Raw genomic sequence first — 6,083 nt, 5'->3', positions numbered from 1 at the left:
AAAAAACCCAATCCGACGCGCCGCTGCGATCCGGTTCACGATTGTTTTTTCCCTTCTCCGACCATCGGAACCGCGCGTTACCGCTCGCACGGTCAAATCGGGTTTAGCGATCGATTACGGCGATCGCGCGCGCAATTCAATCGAATCGTACGAACCGGCGCGGACGTGTATCGAAATCGTCGTGCGCGACGAGAACGTTTTAACATCGCTCGCACTCGTTCAGCGAGTTCGGCGATCGGTTATATATATATATATATATATATAATATATCGTTAAAAATGTTTTCGTCGTCGGAAATATTACATTTATAAGTTCGATTCATATTTTGTTATCCGTACACAATATTATAATGGCGGAAAGAAAGAAAGAAAAAAAAAAAAAAAAAAACGGTCCGAGGACAGAACAATGAGATTTGTTCGTTCGCACGAAAGCCGTGAAGTTCCGTGGGACATAACTGTAGCCGAGTGTAAAAACAAGAGCGCTAAAAAAATTTTCTGAAAAAATAGAAGTGGGTACACGTCGTGTACCCCGTGTACCTTTCACTACACCACTGAGCAGGAGTAGTGACGGACAATTTTTAGCTTCGAAATGGTCGAGAAATTCGGAAATCGAGTTTTAGCGTTGTGTTGGCAGTGGCGTTGGCGACGATATTGGCTTAATACGATCGTTGTTGTTTCTGGTTCGAGAGCCGGTGGTGACTTGTAGGCGGTACGGTGAAATTGGAAACGGAATGACGATGGAGTTTGTCTATTTCATATTTTCCGCGGTTTCCCATAAGTTTTTTTAAACACCACACACCCTTTAAATGAGCACATTTGATGCATTCCAAAGCGCAATGGTTATCTTTACATTTGACACACCGAGGTGGCAACAATCGCATGAGTAAGCTTGAAAAGGCATGGCATTGCGAAGAGATCAGTTGTTTTCTTTGGCCGCTCCGTTCTAATTTTGGTGCCGAGGAGCAAATCTGATTTGAAAATATATCGCTATTGTTTTCGGCAATATTTAAATCGATGCGAAATAAAGGCAATAGGCGTTTTGTGTTATCATGTTAGTTAACATTAACATTAGTGATCCGAATAACTTTGTAACACATATCTGTTACGATGGATCGTGTATCCTCAACAAAAGTGGACGGGTGGAGGTACCCGATAAACATGTTATATGGTTTCGACCGTTCGGGCAAGGAATACGATATGTTCGTTAGAGCTTTGTTACGTATTAACCAAATTATAATTAGTTACGCCGTCGGTGCATATAATCGCGTGTTTGCTAGTATTTTTAATATATATACCCGATGGATTGACAAAACCGAGTAATGCTTTTTGGAGAGTGGAAAATCCACTAGTCTATAATTGGATAAGAACGTGTGGCAATAGAAAAATTACTTGGAGGGGTTCCACTCAGATGGGCTGTGTGTTTCATTGGTCTTCAAATGATATTGCGATGAATGGAATCGGCGCAGGGCTAAACACGTCCTGATAAAATTCTGTGTTCTCGGGGAGAGGGGTATAGCGATTTGGTGTGACGCTTATATTTTTTTTTTGTTATTGGTTTTCGTAGGTTAATACCAATTAACCAATTACCAATCAACACGGTTCAAGTCAATGTTAACTATCGCCGCTTGCAAACAGTCATAATAAGTTATGGGACCGAGAGTGAATTGGAGCGATGGTTTTATAATGATCGTGGTACCACGGTGAACGGTATTTTCAGGATGGTACATGAAAAGGACACTGTAGCCGAAGAATGAATATTTTGCATTGGACGTAGTATGCGTCTCTGAGATCAAAGCGATAAGAGTTGCGATTAATTCTTTTTTGTGATCGAATCGGTATTTCATAGTAGAATGGCTAGAGACTGACAGTTAAATGTACTGTCTAAAATAAAATAACGAAAAGAAAGTCGAGAACTATGGTGATGAGAGATAACAATCGGTTTATTAGCGCTTTTAACTCGTTTAGGAAAACGGTCAGAAGAGAGTTCTCATTTGAATTTGTTTTGGGATATTAGCCTGCTACCATTAGCGCTTCGAGGATGTGAGTTTGTATCGAATGCTGTCGGGTGATTTTACAGTTATTAATATTTACACTGTCGGCGGTACGACCTTTAGCGTTGTTGTTTTGATGACATGTATCCCTTATAACTAGTCGGATGGTATTCGTCATAAAGAGTGCATTTGACAGGTGACTCGGTTGGTCGGTGGCCTTCCTTTAGAACTAAAAAACTATTACATACCATTATAACGCAAACCAATGTAGTGTGCATGTGTAAATAAAGTAAAAACAATAAAATCATTAACCGACCAAATTTTAACACAAAACGTCATGGGAAAGGCGCACATTGAACGATGAGCGAAATGCGACGGACGCGGTACATTATTAAAATAAATACTTACTCACGCACGACCTTCGGCCGGGATTGAAAAAACTTTTTTTGACCAGAGGCTGTTCGCGTGAGCCTGCTAAAATATTAGTTTCGGGATTCTTTTGAAAATGTTTATCTCTCGAGCTTACGCGGGTACACGAAAACAAACGATTTCTCTGGAATCGGGAAACTCCGATTTATAGATTCCGATCGATCCCAATGTATTATAAGAATTGATTACATCGAACTTTTACGATATTACGCTAAGCTTGTTAAGCACTTAAATGTACTCGATTTAAAGTGATTACCGGAAGCAACGAAACTTAAGTTCTAATACGCTTTCGGTTTTCTTCGATAATACATGGCTATTTTTCATTATTTACTTACCGTTTCGATTTTAAATCAATAACTGAGCTGAGCACTGAACGGGGCGTGGACCAATTGTGCCTAAAAAAGATTTTTTTCTCAGGGTCAACGTACCAATTGCGTTACATATATTTTACGCTCAGTAAAATGCGCTATTCAATTTTGTCTTAACAAATAATAAATAACAATAAAATTGTTTTATTATTGTAAAAAAGTTAAAACGTGGATTACAATGTAACAAGTATAAATTTCAATTTCAACTTATTTATACTGTATTATGTAGTATTTGTCGCAAAAAAAAAAAAAAAATCAGTTATCGTATAATTTATTTCTATTATATTTATAACTGTCAGAGTGTAGCAAGTGACTGAACACTGAAACCAAAATTATTATTATTATAAATTATATATTAATAAATATTTTTAAAACTATACTAAAATGCTTGAATTACGTTTAGAAACTTGATGGTAGATGGGGGGGGGAGTTAAGGGTGAATTCTCATATCCTCTCTTACCTTACTTATCCAAAAATGTGGTTAGCCTCCCCCCCCCCATTTAAAAATCCTGGCTACGCCACTGCGCGACGACTATCTCCGATGAAAAATAAACGGTGCGCGTGTTAATTAAACCAGGGGAATGGTCGTCGAACAATAATCGAATCGAATCCGTTTCGAGTACCCGCGCGTGCTACGGAGAACACGTACGTGGAATAATATATGATAATACTTGCGAGTGTAACAGAAGTACGCCGCTACCCCGTTTGTAGTGTGATAAATCGTTACGGTTAAACCCCGTAAATCCGTCAAAACTTGTTTCCACAAATCCCTTCAGTCGATTCTGGTTTCCACTCGTTAAAACTAGAGTTAACTAAAACCCTCGCCGATAAAACTAGTTTTAACTTATTTCCATTCGGTCAGAACTAGTTGTGTGCGTGAAATATTATATCTGTGGAAACTAGAGTTATCCGGTGAAAATCCGTAATGTTTGTATCGGCAGGTTGAAAACTAGTTTTAACCAGGGAAAAGTAGAGATAAAAGTACATAATCGTAGTAGTAATAATAATAATAATAATCTTTATTGTTAGTTTAAGAGTAGAAGAAGTAAATAACTGTATGAAAAAGGGTAAACTAGTATACTGCTTTTCATTGAATCAAAACGCCGTACCGAAAAGCAAAAGTAAATTACAATTTAACGAGAAAAATAAAAAGTGATACAGTATTAACGACAACAATTTGTATTATTTTTTTTGTCATCGTCCGAAGAGAAATGTATTGCATGAAAATAAACGCTACGTGAATTCTTAACCGCTCCCTTATAAACGAGTGTAAAACCAGTTTTTCGGTATAAGTTTAAAACGTGGATAGTTACTACAGTTGAGAATATGGTTCATAATTATTATTATGAACCATATTAGGATTTGCGTAATGCATTCGTTTTTCGGTTTCATTTAGCGGTCGATTGATTTAGAACGTTACGTATATTAGGACGCACAAGCGGCCGTTATGTACAGAGTGATCGCATATGTACGATACGAGCGGACGATGATCGAGAGAAATCCAAACGTTCGTCATTGTTATTGGTATTCGCAGTCATTGAAACGAACAATTCGAACTCGACCTCAACTTCGACGTACCGAGTTATAGTTGTTCAGTTCCTCGCATACCGATCGACGACGGTCCACCGCGGTGGTATCAATTGCAAACAATAAAAAAAACAATAAGAGCCGGTAAGACACTGCAGGTTTATTGAGTTCATTGTCGTCCATTAAAGCCGCGCGTTAATTCTCGTGCGCGTGTTTCCAACGTAACAATAATAACTGAGCGCGTCCGGCAAACGGTCCCTGGGGGGGGGGGGGGGGGAAACATTATTGATCACGGTTAACGGGTCCGAAATGTTATGATATTTGAGCGTGTCAAAAGTTATTGAACGATTGAACACGTTCGCGAAATAATTAAAAGTCTTAAAATGTCGTATTATTTCCGAATCGATTTCATTTTTCCTTCGCGTCGAGGTAGCCAATCGAAAAACGAATTCTTCCCAGCAACATAACCGGCCGAATCCAACGCTATGCGAAAAACGTCGGTTCGCCCAAAGCACATAAACAATATTATTGTTGTAAAACCGACCGACGATTGGGTCGGGAATTGAAAACCGTTTGTACGTGACGTATTACAAACGCATCGGGTCGTTTTTAACTATTGTTGTTTTTTTTTTTTTTTTTTTTCTACGCATAAATACCGGTGAAAAATGCGATAAAATCTTACATCTGCGAATCCCATCTCGTATCGGTTCGCGTTATAGAACAAATTTAAACGGCGAAACCGACAGATGTTTCGGTCGCGTCTGCTGACGACGCTGGAACGTGTTCGGAGAGGGAAGAATGAAATACCATTACCAGTCTCCATCGGCAACAGTAGTTGTCGTTAAAAAACCGGGAACCGTCGGATTATGTCGTTTCAGAAGCGCAATATTGTCACGTGCACGAGCCGCGGGCGACCGACGCAGCGAAAACGCGCGATTTTCCATCTCGTACGGTCGCAACGTTCCGATTCGTCACCGGAGTTGTCTTCGCGACGAGTCGACGTGTCGGCGCAACACCGCGAGTGCTAAACATGTCAAACATCGAACAATTGAAAAATTGAACGTTCCGTATCCATAACGTCGCGTACGATTTTCTGTTGGACGCGCTAATGTTTTCGTCACCCGATCGAACGGTTATTCTTACCCGGTTTTCCCGGAACGCGTACGTTTGCGTTTCTCGATATTCCGGATATGATGAATTATTGATTCTATTGCGATGCCGCCGGTGCGTGTGTTGTTTACCGTTTCTAGAATCACTTTGCGCGGTAAGAATATAAAGAAGCGAAAATTCCTGCGATGTTCATGCGTTCGGCGCTTACGCGGTGGACGGAAAAGAGAAAATTGAAAATTCGAAAAGGTTTTCTTTTTCAACTGTCTACGCGTGATTATTCGAGAATTCTGAGTGAAAAAAAAAATAAATAAATAAATAAAAATAATTTATACAAAACATCAAACGAACGTTATAACATAAGGAAATGATTTCTGCTCGGAATGGTTTTACAAGTACCTTTATACAATGTGGAACAATGGTAGTGTTGGAATTTAAATCGACGTGCAACGGTGCTGTGCCAATTAAAACGAAATTGAATGAGTGGTCAATAAACGATTGCGCCCGATGATGTTATAACGCAGGTCCGATCGTCGAGCGTTTTTAATTTTTACCGTCTCTTCGTACCGTATAACTGCATCAATGTAATGATATTATAAGTACAGCATTTGGTTTAAAAATTGTAATTGATGCGAACGATTTTTTTATAAGTATGCATAAAA

This window comes from Sipha flava, unplaced genomic scaffold, assembly GCF_003268045.1.
Source record: "Sipha flava isolate LNK unplaced genomic scaffold, YSA_version1 2_pilon_pilon, whole genome shotgun sequence".
Lineage (NCBI taxonomy): Eukaryota > Metazoa > Arthropoda > Insecta > Hemiptera > Aphididae > Sipha > Sipha flava.
This window is presented reverse-complemented; position numbering follows the sequence as displayed.